A 14,527-nucleotide genomic window follows, 5' to 3' on the forward strand; every position below is an offset into this window, starting at 1 on the left:
TTAATTTCCATGGTGATTCTAAATCCTGTCAAGTTGAAAACCCAGACTAATTTTCACAAATCTATCCCTTGAACAATTGAAACTCAAACATATCACTGTGTGTGTGTGTGTGTGTGTGTGTGTGTGTGTGTGTGTGTGTGGTTTTTCGAGGTAGGGTTTCACTCTAGCTCAGGCTGACCTGGAATTCACTATGGAGTCTCAGGGTGTCCTTGAACTTATGGCGATCCTCTTACCTCTGTGTCCCAAGTGCTGGGACTAAAGGCATGTGGCACCACTCCCGGCTTTCACACATATTTTACACACTTTTAAGACTTAACTTTCCACCCCCTTTTCCCTATGAACTCCTGGCCATCTCACAGTACAAAATGTATTTAGTCCAACTTCAATAGCCCCAAAACTGTTCAAAGCAATTGCTTAACTGAGATCCCTTATAACTTAATAAACTACATATTTCCAATATACCAGGACAGAGAATAATTGTCACCATTCCAAAAAGGAGGAACTGGGGCACTGCAAAGAAAAATTAGACCAAAGCAAGACCAAAACCCACCAGGGAAAACTAAATGTGGCAGCTTCACATCTGGCACTGAGTAAGCACTCATAAAAAAACATCTGGTCTCCAAAGGTCTTTGGTAGTTCCACTTGTCTAATTCTGGCTGGAGCAGTCTCACCCATCTCTTCTGCCTATAGCACTTGTTACCTCTGTCTTGCAGCTTTCCCTGGCTGACATCCTATGATTCTGACATCTCCAGCATCGGATGGTCTTCATTCTACATTACAGTAGTCACGATTTACAGTTCATCTTTGTAGCTTCAGACAGTGGCTTCTCATGGCCTCCTTGTAGAGACTCTGACTCTACAATTGCCTGGACTCAGTAGCCTTCTGGAACTATGGTGAAATACTCCATGACTCCCTCAACTTTGTACAAGTGTACCTCCAAAACCACTATCACATCAATGACACTGCCAAGTTCTGCTACCAGCATGGATAACATGAAGCCTGGCCCCCTTGGACCATTTCCAAGTTTGTCCTTGGTGAAACTTTTTCCTAGATGGGTGTGTTTGAGTAGGAAACCTCCCCAACTTAGGCTTTCTTCCTTCAAGTGAATTGCAATTTTCAGATTTGTCCTCAAGACTGTTTCCCTATTGGCCCAGCTATTTTCTCTTCATTAGTGCCAATCTCTATAATAATTATAGCTACTTTCTCAACACCAGTCTAAAAGATATCCTGTCTTGAAATTTCCTCCATCAAACAATTAAGTCCATTGCTTTTGAGTTCAGCATCATTGAACTTCTCAGGACATGGATAGAATGCAGCCAGTTTTTGTTTGTTTATTTGTTTGTTTGTTTCTACTGACATATAACATAAACTGCTTCAAGCCCAGTTCCTGATAGAGTTCTTATTTCCCTCTAAAACTTCATGAATCAGTCCTCCACTATCCATGTTTCTCTCAGTATTCTTGTCTTCCAGAATGGCCCATTTAGAAGTTTTCTTTTGAAAACTTTTTATTTATTTATTTGTAGGAGGGTGAGGAAGAGAGAGAGAGAATAGTATGGGCATGCCAGGGCCTCTAGCCACTGAAAATGAACTCCAAGTGCATGTACCATTTTTTGTATCTGGCTTTAGTAGGGACTGGATAAACAAACCTGGGTCATTAGGCTTTTCAGACAAGTGCGTTAACTGCTAAGCCACCCTCTAAACCACATTTAGCAGTTTTCTATCCATAGTTTGGCCACAAACCAGTCCCAAGGGCATACAAACCACATGCTCAAGTTTGTTACAGCAAGGACCCACTCCCAATAGCAATTTTCTGTATTCATTACTTTCCTTGTTGCTGCAACGAATATCCTGACAAAAGCATCTTAAGAAAAGGTTTATTTCAGCATGCAATTTAAGGTTACAGTCCATCATGGCAGGGAAATCATGATGGTAGCTGATCTCATTCAGTCCACAGGAAGCAGAGAAAGTGGGATGAATAATGGTGCTCACTGTGGTAGTTTGAATAGATGTCCCCCAGTAGATTCAGGTGTTTTATTAAAGCTTCTTGGATTTCCAGCTACCTGGCTGGAGGAGGTGTCACTGGGGGCAGATCTGAATTCCAGCCTAAGGTAATGCAAAGTGCCTGAGTTCTGCTGTAGTTCCTGAAGTGTTCTTGCTTATCTTGATGGTGGAAATACTTCTCTCAACATGAATCTGTGAAATCAGGACACCTTTTGCCACTATGGAACTTCCCCTCTTATCTGTAAGCTTTAATAAATTCCCTTCCTCCATAACTGTGCCTGTTTGGAAGTTCATCCCAGCATGTAAAGCTGACTGCTACAGAATTTGGTACTGAGGAGTGGGAGTTGCTGAGGTGGATTTTGGTCTTTTGGAAAATTGGAAACTTAGTGCTTGAAACTGAAGATGCCTTCTGGAGCTGTAAGCCAAGTTTTATGGACTATTCTGATTAGAGTTTGAAAATGCTAAGTGGAGAGAGAATTGTATTTGGAGGCTTGGCTTAAGAAATTTCTAAGGGGAAAGGGGAGACTACAGAAAAGATTGTTGTTGGAACTGGGCTACTGGCATAAAGGCTGGCTGCACTCTGATGCCCATGCCTAGAGTGTTTGATCAAGGCTAAATTTGTAATGAACTGATGTACTTGGCTAAAGATATGGACTCACAAATTTAAGATTTAAAATTGGAGAAACTCAAACAAGTTGAAATTTTACTGGAACAGAGACTGGTTTTAGGTTGCTGAAGCTGCTATTGTCAAACACATTGGCAATCTTAACAAAGGGGTCCTAACTGCTTTACATTAAAACAATGGAGAAAATGCCTGAGAAAGACCCCAGAAAGACTGAGTAGTAGAAATGCACTCTTTTGAAAGGTGATAAAAAATGAAGGAACATGCTCTCCAAGGTCTCAGTTTATTCCCTGAATTAAGAATATGGATATGTCCTGGATACCTGGTATTAATTTTTGGAAGCATGAAAAATGCATAGAGTGCATTATGAAGTGTACACGGTTCCAGGAGCTGCTGCTGAGATGTGGCATATAGACAGGGCATGATCACCCTGATAGGCTGGTGGAACCTTTGGAAGATGGACTATGCTTTGCATGTAGATACGAAGATGTTTTGGATATACCAGGACCGTGCAAGGGCTACCATGAGGTGCTGCTGGCTTGTAATGGAAGTTTTCCCTAGCTATTCGGCTCAGCTGGAGGAACAGAATTGGAAAATCTAGAGACTGTCAGTCACCGGTTATGATATTGGACTTGAGCTCTAGATGATTGATGTTTGCCTGATGGTTGTTGAGTTTACATTGTTCTAGTCACTCCATGTTATGCCCTATAGCAGTGAGAAATGTTTACTCTGTGCCTTTATATGCTGAAAGTATATAGCTTGTTTGGTTTTACAGGACTGACAGCTAAGAAAAAATCCTAAATCCCAGAGGAGACTTAGGACTTTGGGACTATCCAAAGTTGGTAAAGACTGTGGAAACCTTTGACATTGCACTAAATACAATTTACAGTGTGAGATGATACTGAATCTATTGGGGACTAGGGGCGGAATGTGGTAGTTTGAATAGCTGACCCCCAATAGATTCAGGAGTGTTATTAAAGCTTCTTGGAATTCCAGCTACCTGGCTGGAGGAGGTGACACTGTTATGGGGTCTGGTAAGGCCATCAACTCATAGAATATGAGGCAAAGTTTTATTGGATAAAAAAAGAAAGAAAATAAAAATGAAAGTCTGGTATACTAGATCTGCACTCCAGAGGTCAATCTCAGGGTGCAGCCCCAAACTGTTTAGAGTGTCAGCTTTTATTGGAAATAACCACAGGATGTTTATAGAAGAAAAAAAAAAAAACAGGAGTTAAACAATAAATCACAATTTACATGTGACAGTTATAGCCATAAAAGTAATTTTAAACATCGTGGGGAATTTGGTGCATCTTAGAAGATGATAGGGAAGAAAGAAAAAAACAAAAGGAACTTGTAAGCAGGTCTGTTGGTCAGTAATAAAAAGCACCTGGGGGATGTGAGATAGGCCTGTGACCAGTAGTCTCCACTTATCTGCTCTTAAGGATTTTGCTCAACAGTGCAGGCCCTGGATAATGCTATTCAGACCAGCAGAGCCTCCTGTTCATCTTTCATCCCCATGTGCTTAAACTAAACAGGTGTTTCATTCCATTTATGAGCTCCTACAAGGAAGTGACTTCTATTTTTCTCTAAGCTAGGTAAAAAGCAATGTAGAGAAATATAACGTTTTGCTCACTTTACAACACTCGGTGTGGATCTGAATTCCAGCCTAAGATATGCAAAGTGCCTGAGTGCTGCTAGAATTCCTGAAGTTTGATTGTTTATGGTGATGTTGGTCCCATTTTTCTCTGAGCATGGACCTGTGAAAGTGGACCAGCTTCTTCTGCTGTTAGGGAGCTTCTCCTTTATCTGTCAGTTTCAATAAATTCCCTTTCTCCATAACTGTGCCTGGTTTGGAAGTTGATCCCAGCATGTAAAGCTGACTGCTACACTCAATTGGCTTTCTTCCTTTTGTTCAGTCCAGAACTCCAGTTCATGGAATAGTGATGCCAACAGTTAGGTCATTCCATCTCAACTAATCTTCTGAATAATCCTTCACAGACCCTCCTAGAAATTTGTTTCCATGGTGAGTTTAAATCCTGTCAAGTTCACAACCTACACAGACCATCTTTTTCTGTGCTCTGGCCCGTGGGCAATATTCTCCCTTGAGTCTTATATTAGTTAGCTTTCTGTCACTATAATGAATACTTAAGATAATTAACTTATAAACATAAATGTTCATGTTCAGAAGCTTCAGCCCATGATGAGTTGGCCCATTGCTTTTAGGCCTGTGGCACCACACCATGGCAGAGTGCGGGCTGGGGGAGGGGGGGTGAAGCAAAACTGCTCAAGGCAAAATATATAGGAAGACCTTGGTGGGGGTGGATCCCACCATACCCTTCAAGGGCACAGCTCCAATGGCTATAAGACCTGCCAATAGGCCCTACTTCTGAATGGTTCCATACCTCCCAATAGCACCAAACTGGGAGGTAAGTCTTTCACAGGGCCCTTTGAGAACACTCCAGATTCAAGTTATAGTATGTGAAGCTTAGACCAAGTGATGTGCTTCTAATGAACAAAAATGACTACATTAGTGGGTGTTACTCCTGGTGTCAGGTTACAGAACGGCTCTGACCTCTGTCATTTTCTTTTGTGTTCTTGCTCTGAGAGATGCCAGGTGCCATGATGTGAAATGACAAATCAAGAGTTTCAGATGTCCTGGAACTGAGAGTAGCTTCTGGTCAGCAGCCTATAAAGAATTGAGACCCTTGATCCAATAGCCAGACAGGAGCTGAATGCTGCAAGTATCAAGTTAGTAAAGTCAATGTTTCCCCAGCCAGGCCTTGAGAGGACTCTTGTCCAAATTGACTCCTCAGTTGCACACGCTTAGCAGGTCCTGAGCCAGAGGACTCAATGAAGCTGTGCTTCGTTTCTGGACCCATAGATGCTGGAAGAAATGTTTCTGCTGTTAAGCTGCTAAATTTCTCACTGATTGTTTAAGAGAATTCTTAGTTGTTTAAGAGAATTTTAGTATTCTGATTCTGCACCTGCCCATACAAATTAAATCTATTTCCTGGACAGGAAAGAGACAACTGCCATAGTCATAAGATATATATATAGTGCTGTATAAAGAAGCAATTGTGAGACAAATGAAACAAGTGACCTGTCTGAAGTTAGCCTCCACAATGTTTTCTTCCAAATGAAATCACATTTGGCTCCTGCACCCAGTTCAACTGACCACTGTGTCCCACTCAGAGCCGCTGCCAGCCACAGTCTCAGCTGGCCCACAGCTCTTAAATATTCCTAGTGGGTGGTAATTACACACTATGGATAATAACAGGATGTACAGTTACATTCATAATATATAATAGTGTGATGTGTAGTTTTATAGTTACCTGACCAGTGGAAAGTGGAAAGTTTCCACAGTTTCAAGGCACCAGTTGCTCTACCATGCTTCTCTTGGCCATCTGCCATACAACCACAGAATTCTGTGTGCCAACCTGGTGCCATTTGGGCAAGTGTCAAACAGAATCCAGAATTTGAAATCCATCCCTTGCCTGCTGCTTAGCAACACATTATCCGTATACCTATCTAAAGAATGTAACATGCCAACAAATGGAGAAAAAATGTGACCTTTATGGCTGCCATATGTGGGTTTTCTCCTCTGGGAGTACATGAGTCACTATTATAACACACCCCCAACTTTGGGGACCCAAGTTGCAAAGAAGAGGAACATTTTTAAACAATAATAAGCATGTGCCTATAGACAACTGTTCCTACAGTTTCTATCTACAGAAATGAACAACAGTTGTGCTGTATAGATTTAAGGCCGGTCAAGGTCAGTGTGCAATCAGCCATTGCAAATGGGGTCATCAAGAACAGGAAGCATGCTGAGAGCCACTGTTGATATATGCCCTTCATTTCTAGCTTAAGGGGAGCAGATGACAGGTACAGTAAAGATAGATTCACTGTGGAGGAAGGAAAGAGCATGCTTCACATATAAATGGGTAACTCAATGGCTTTCTAATATTTGGCTGTTTTGTTGCATCATCTTCAATTAATATAAACTAACACTGCACTTCTATTTATATTTTCCTTAAGGGCTTGGTCGGAATTTAATTTCAAGCTCTTTTCAAAATATTTTTAAGATGATGGTAAGATGCGCATAACATAAAGTTGACCATCTTTAGCATTTGAAGTGAACACTGTTACATTGCTTTGTAACCATCACCACCTTCTATTTCCAGAACTCTTTTCATCTTATAAAACTGAAGCTTTATACCCATTAAATAACTCTCTGAGTGTCCTAGTAACCACCATTGTAGTTACTTTGTCTAGAATTTGACTATTGCTAAGTACCTCATAAAAATGAAATGATACAGTTATAAACTGGTGTCCCCATCTCCCAATGGTCAGGGGGCCTTGGAAGCTCTAGAAACACAAACTCAGAAATAGAGAAGCAGAAATAGCAAACTTTATTGCAAGCAAAGCAGTCCCTTGAGGAAAGGTGGGGCCCCCAGCTAGAAGTTCCTCTGGGTGGGCTCTGAGATGAGGTTTTATAGGATGTGATCTCCCTCCTTTCCTTCCTGCTGTGGTAATGATGAATTCAGGATTCAGCCCACGCTATTAGCCTCTACCCCAAGACAACTAAGATTGCTGACTTTTAACTTTTCTTTCTTTTCTCTCCCAACTATTGCTTTCATGGTTTTCTGCCCTGGGATTAATTTTACAAAAAGACTGGCTGCATTCCCTAACCTGTTTCCTATTCTGCCTAAGGTCCCCTAAACTCCCTTCGGCTTCACTTCTCTCCCCCCACAACCCTGCTCGCATGAGATGAATGTAGACTTCCTACTCAGCCTTCCCAGACTTTCCCTGCCATGATGAATTTTTGCTCAAAACTGTAAGCTGAAAAATAAACCTGTTCCTTCCTTAAATTGCTTCTTGTTTAGTACTTTGTCCCAGCAATGAGAATGTAACTGACACATTTGTCAACATGTCTTATTTTGTCTTGCTTTATGAGAGTAGTGATAATGGGCCTAAGACCTTCCAATATTTTTTGTGAGTCAGATATCCACAGGATCGAGCAAGAACAGTACATTAGAAAGCCTTTTGGTGGTTGTTCTAGTACCTATACCATCCCTTCTAGACCACACCTATCTACCAAAAAGGGAATATTTCTATTAGGGTCTGTAAAAGTACTTTCCCTCACCGTTTATGATACTGTATTGCAGGTGTGTGCATCTGGTGGCCTCACAGATGGCTAGTGCACCAGTATGGCCTGTTAGCAAGGTGAGGCAGAACTTGGACATGGATTGAAGTGTTTCCCTGAATGAACTGGAGGGTTCTAAAACCCCAAGAACTAAGTTAGAACTTAGCAATGGGCTGGTTCTCCCACCACCACATTCTGACAGACAACTTCAGAGTCCAAGATTTCTAAACCCAAACCTTGACCTTGAGTTCAGGTCTTAAATTTTAAACATTTAAATATATGGTACATAGTTCTCTTGTTGCCTTCTTTCTCCCAACCCCCATTTATTAAGAAAAATTCCTCAGTGAGTTACTTTCTAAATGTAATAGGTGTACTGTTGTCACAAAGCTTATTGTAAGGGTAAAAAGGTTGCTTCTGGATTCAGGTAAATTCTGTTCAGTCATAGTTTACACATAAATGTATCTAATCCTAATTATTTTCCCATAGGTTGGGGGTGGGCAGAAAGGAAGCAAGATTCATTAGAACAATAAAATTTTCATAAAAATGACTAATGCTGTCTTAAGTTTTGGCCAAGAACACTGAGATTATTTTTCTGTATTAGCCAAATGTCTTAGAAAATTCCACATTTGGATATTAATATCTAGGTAATAATTTTGCTAAATAGTTGAAAGAGTGGCAAGAGGAGGCTTCTCAGGGAGCCTAGTGAGGACTAAGCAGAGCTGAGGACCTGTGGAGTCTTTGCTGAGGAAGTGCAAAGCTCACATAGAAGTTAAAGAGGGAAACTCTAGAAAAGGTTTGTGGGGGGGGGAGGGGAGGACACATTTCAAGGAGGAGAGTGTCCATGGAATCAAATGCTACTGACTGGTAGAGAAGAAGTAAAACCATTGTCAGCTGGAGGACTGGTCACCATGGGCAACCTTAGAGGCAGAGAAGTTCCTGGAGTGATGAGGCGTTTTTTTGAGCTGTGGTGAAAAGTGGTCAAAAAGCAGAGATGCTTCAATTCTGATGACCTCTAGCTAGACCTGGCTATGAGGAGGTTAGAGGATATGGGACCAGAAAAGGATTTGGTTTGTAAAAATGACGTAGATGAATAGTTCTGTTTACATTTTAAATAAGATTAACTATTATAATTTATGAATGTATTACTTTCTCATTGCTGTGAACAAATACCTGACCAGAAGAAATTTAAGGAAGAAAAGGGTTAATTTTCAGCTCACAGTTTCAAGTAGAAGTTTCAAAATGGAGTATGCATGGTGGCAGAAGCAGGAAGCCAGCCAATCACATTAGCAGGTGGAAGCAGAGGGTGAACATGAGGTTACAAAACTTCAAAGCCCATCCTGTGACCTACTCCACTTCCGAACAGAATCACCAGCAAGGGACCACGTATTCAAACACATGAGCCTATGGAGGACATTTTGCATTCAAACCACAATTAATGTAATTCAAAAATACTTGTACAATGTGGGGCTTCTTTTTTGTTCCTATAACCACCAACATCAAACAGTATTTTCTTATATTTCTTCTGTAGCTTTAGAATCACTGAGTTTCTGTCCTGGACTGACACTGAAAGTGTGATTCAACCCTTTGTTTATTTATTATTCAGGTGGTTGACTGTGTGGCACCACTGATGGTCTTGTTGCCTCTTGCTTCATGTAGACTTTTGTCATCTGCTACATGTATGTATGTGAAGAAAAGATCTATATGGTAAGAAGATCTAAGAAAATCAAATTTCTAGATCCAGGAAAACAAAAATTAATGCAGGTATTTTCTGGAAACATGTGTCACTTTCCAAACTTCCTGCTATGTGGCCTTGACTCACCTTGAAGTGACACCATCTCTACATTTATTGACAGTGGAATAGGCTCTGTGGGAAGTGGACTGGATGCAGTCAAGCTCACTACCTTAGAGATACTTGTACAACCATGTTTATTGCTGCTCTGTTCACAATAGCTAGGAAATGAAATTATGAAATTAGCAGGGAAATGGATGGATCTGGAAAGGATTATACTAAGTGAGGTAACCCAGGCCCAGAAACCCAAATGTCACATGTTCTCTCTCATGTGGTTCCTAGCTACCAATGTATAGACTTTTGTGTGAGCTGGAACCAAAAATCAGTAGCAGAGGCTCATAAGCTACAAAAAGGCTGTAAAGGAGGGAAGAGAGAGGACTTTAGGGGATGGTATTGTATATATGTAAGCAGAAGAACAGATTATAGGGAGGGGAAAAGTCTAAGCTAGGTCAGGGAAAGAGATTGTATAAAAGAGGGGTGGGGGTAGATCAATCAAAATTCAAGATATTCTGAATAAGATATATGAAAATCTACTCTCTTGAATAATGGCACTTCCAGAAGCCATAGATTGTTAATAGAAAATTTTCAGTGCCAGGGATAGGATACCTTCCAGTGAGTTGTTGGCCAGGGAGAGGCCCCTGTTGCCTCCAAAACATTAGAGGCTATTGCCAAGGCCCTTGGTTTCCCATGAGAATGAGATGGTAAGACCCTATTGCTGAAGACTTCACATACCTGTGCAGTAAAGTCATTGAGAAATCAAGCTGGTGCTGAACAGAAAACCTTCTCCCTGTATCCCAGCCAACTGAAATCTAGAAAAGAAAAAAGAAACTGCACTGTATACAGCCTTATGGGAGACAGAAGTCATCAGCAGTGAAAACAGTGAGCACTGGAAGCCTCTAGTTTGGCTTGAGGGGGGAAACCAACTGCTCTCTAATTGGACTGGAAGCCTGCTCTATGGGAGGGAATACATACCTGCTACTGAAAACCTAATCAAAAGCCTATAGAAGGGGAGGTCATATGCCTTAGGAGTATAAAGCCTGCTCTTGTCTGGCTAAATGCATTTATTATTCTCACAAAACTGCCCTGAAAGCACTACACTTAATGTTCATATATTAATGCTACTCTCACTTTTGGCTAGAGAAGCCTCTCTTTTCAGATGTCAGTGACAACTGGGATGATCCAAAAGGCAACATAGTGCTGAGAAGAAGGGATGGAGGCGTGCTCAGCACTGAAACATCTCTATCACACCCTCCAAGGCTCAGGGCCAATTGCATAAGAGGTGGCAGAAAGAATATAAGAGCCAAAGGAAGGGTACCACTCCTTACAATGCACTAGTCCAGACTGAAATTGGCCTCGATATCCATGACCTCATAGTACCTAGCAATACCTTCACAAGACCCTCATACTATGAGAAAAAGACAATGACATCAAAATAAAAGACTAATGGAGAGAGGGAGGGATATGACAGAGAGTGGAGTTGTGAAGGGGAAAATGGGGAGGGGAGAGGAGCGAAATATGGTTTATTATCTGTAAGTACAGAAAATATCAATTTTAAAAAATATATATTTAAAAAACACAAAATATGATTCAGGGCTGGAGAGATGGCTTAGTGGTTAAGGCACTTGCCTATGAAACCTAAGGACCTAGGTTCAATTACCCAGGCCCCATCTAAGCCTGATGCACAAGGTGGCGCACTCGTCTGGAGTTCATTTGCAGTGTCTGGAGCCCCTGGTACACCCAGACTCTCTCTCTCTTTTTCTCTCTCAAATAAATATATAAATTATATTTAAAATAAAAAATAAAGAAACTGTGGACCATGCCTAATTGGCTCTGGGACTTAAGCCTACTCTGTTGTAGTCTACCTAGAAAATGCAAATCTGAAGGAAATCTTTGGTGATATGCGAACCCCTCCTCTGAGTGTCCCATCCAAGTCCCTATCTTGTCTAAAATGCATGCTTCTCATGGAGTTTAGCTGACTCCAAACCCCACACGAGTGGCATGGCACCTACCAAAGGGTAAACACTAGTCTAGATTGTATTCATCAAAGTGCTATGACCACAGCAAGGGTCGTAACTGTCTCACTGCCTTCACAGTGACAAGGACACAAGCTACTCTAGAACTCCAACTACTTTTGGAGACATGGATAAAGAACTGGGACAAACAAACCCATGATCTCTCTCTCTCTCTCTCAATCTCTCCCTCTCTCTGTCTCTAAGAAATAAATAAATATTTTTAAAAAGAAGATCTGAAGCCGGGCGTGGTGGCGCATGCCTTTAATCCAAGCACTCGGGAGGCAGAGGTAGGAGGATCGCCATGAGTTCAAGTTCAAGGCCACCTCAGACTACAGAGTTAATTCCGGGTCAGCCTGGACCAAAGTGAGACCCTACCTCGAAAAGCCAAAAAAAAAAAAAAAAAAAAAAGAAAGAAAGAAAGAAAGAAAGAAAGAAAGAAAGAAAGAAAGAAAAAAAGATCTGAGGTGCTAAAAACAATAAGGCCCTGCATATACTTCTTCACAGCCAACTGATTTCATTTGAAATGCCATGATCTGCACACTTAGAAGCTGCTGGACAGATAAAATATGCTGAAAATATTAAGGTATCTTTTAGGCATAGATATTTAAAGCCTGCGCTTTCAGTGTTCATGCATACTGCTCTATTTTCAAATCAATTTCAGAGAAAAAGGAAGCGGCTAACATGAGATGACTCATTTGAGTGCTGCAAGAGCACTGTTCGCCAAAACCCATGACGCATCACTTAGATCCTCAACTTATATCCCTAAACTATAATAAAGACTGAACATTCCTTATGCAAAAGCTCAGAACCATAAGAATTTTAAACTTCACATATTTTGGAATATTTGCATAGACATAATGAGATATCTTGAGAATAGGATGTAAATATAAACACAAAATTTATTCATATTTAAAAATTTTCAAGTACATGTAGCCCAAAGGTAATTTTAGTACATGCTTTCATTGTGACTTGTCACATGGAATCAGGTACAGAATTTTCCACTTGTTGCATTCTGATGTGGAAGCAGGTTTTGGATTCCAGATTTTCAGGTTAGGGATGCTCAACTTGTACTACTTTCAAATGCTTTTAGCAATGCATCATATATCACAATATAACCGAATAATAAAAGATAGTGCAAAATAATGAGGTTGTTTGAAATAATTCCATGATCATTTCAGAATGGAGAGGGAGTGTTGAACAACTTAGATCTATGACACAGTTTCAGAAACATACATTACTTTCATAACTATATATTTCAGTGCTAAAAATCACAAGACAGTTGTTAGAATAGCATGAGTGAGCATGTCTTAAGAACGTTTAGGAATTTTAAAAAGAAAAATAAATCCACATGCAATGACAAATGTGTTGCTTATACATATTTATAGTAATTGTTCATTGAAGGTGGAATGTGACCTTGACATGAACTTATTAAAAGGACGTCTGTCTTTAAGGATCTAGGTAACAAGGTAGCCCAATAAAAGGATTTACCCTGACAGGATGGGAAAGAATACAAAGATGGGGACCAGGTAAAAGGTTTTAGAATGAGCAGTCACTGCTCAGAGGGGAAAAAAACAAAACAAAACAAAAAACCTTCAGACAAAAGAAAGCTTTTATTCTGTGCTCAGAAGGGTCGCATTTGAGTCCCTGTAGAGATATAAGACATGCCATGTAGATGTTTACCTCAGGCACTAGGTGAAAAGAAATGACAGGCTCTGTGATCTGACCTTTTTATTGTCTGAAAGGGGCCTGACTTATTGAGCTGATTATGTTTGTGATGAATGATATTGTGCAACTTTCATGCTGCAAATACCCAAGATGATGTCTGAAGAGCAGGACATCACCGCTTTTCTAGGCTCAAAACCTACAAATGCTGCAGCATTCTGTCCTGTGAGACTTCTACACTACTTACCCATCACCAGAATACTCGAAAAATATAATTCTTTTGTCATGTTGTCCACTACAAAACCAGATACTTGCATCATAGCCTATAAATTCCTTTTGCTTCTACAGTTTCAAGTATCAGCATTGAGCATTTTATCCTTAACAAAACAGGAAATTAATGCGCCAGACATGTTTAGATGTGTATAGATTAACTGTATCCTGATAACAAACATGTTCATGCAAAATCACAGCACCTGTGATGATGCACAAGACTAATTTCAATGCTTGAGAAATACAAAATAGTTCTAAATGACTCAATTCCACTAGCATTATAGGAAAAATTCATGTGCTAAGACTAAATGTGAAAGGCTCAGAGAGGTGTAAATTACATTGGTTTTAACTTTCTCAATGTGAAAGACTACGAAGAATTTCTTAGAGTATGTGTGTTACTATAAACATGAACATACAATGCTTGTTTGTGACCCTGGAACACTCCCTTTCCCAATAGTACCTCAACTGAACAAAAAAGAATGAAAGACAACACCCCCTTTTTGTGGGTTTTTGTTTTTGTTTTTGTTTTTGAGGTAGGGTCTCACTCTAGCCCAGGCTGAATTGGAATTCACTATGTAGTCTCAGGGTGGCCTCAAACTCACAGTGATCCTCCTACCTCTGCCTCCCGAGTGCTGGGATTAAAGGTGTGTGCCACCACCCTCGGCAAAACTTCCATTTTTGTGAATAAGTGTTACAGGTGAATACCAAAGACATGTATCTTTACAGAACATTCGGTCACTTTCATGTTTTTTCCTTTTTAATATCCTTTGTCTACTGAAAAGTGGAATATATTTTCAATTGTATTTTCTTTTTTAAGAGTTGGTCTTAGGTACCCCAAGCTGTCCCCAAACTCACAAGCCCTCTTCCTGTTTTCACCTATCTCCCCTGTGCTGGGACATGCACCACCAGTTTGGCCTTGAATTCACATCCTTTCAAAATTATTTTGACAGCCCTCTTGAAATGCTACATCTTTTGGAAATCATTGTGTGTTGGGAACACAAGGGAATGCAATTAGTGTAACATAT

This window comes from Jaculus jaculus, chromosome 16 (genome assembly GCF_020740685.1).
Source record: "Jaculus jaculus isolate mJacJac1 chromosome 16, mJacJac1.mat.Y.cur, whole genome shotgun sequence".
NCBI classification, from domain to species: Eukaryota; Metazoa; Chordata; class Mammalia; order Rodentia; family Dipodidae; genus Jaculus; species Jaculus jaculus.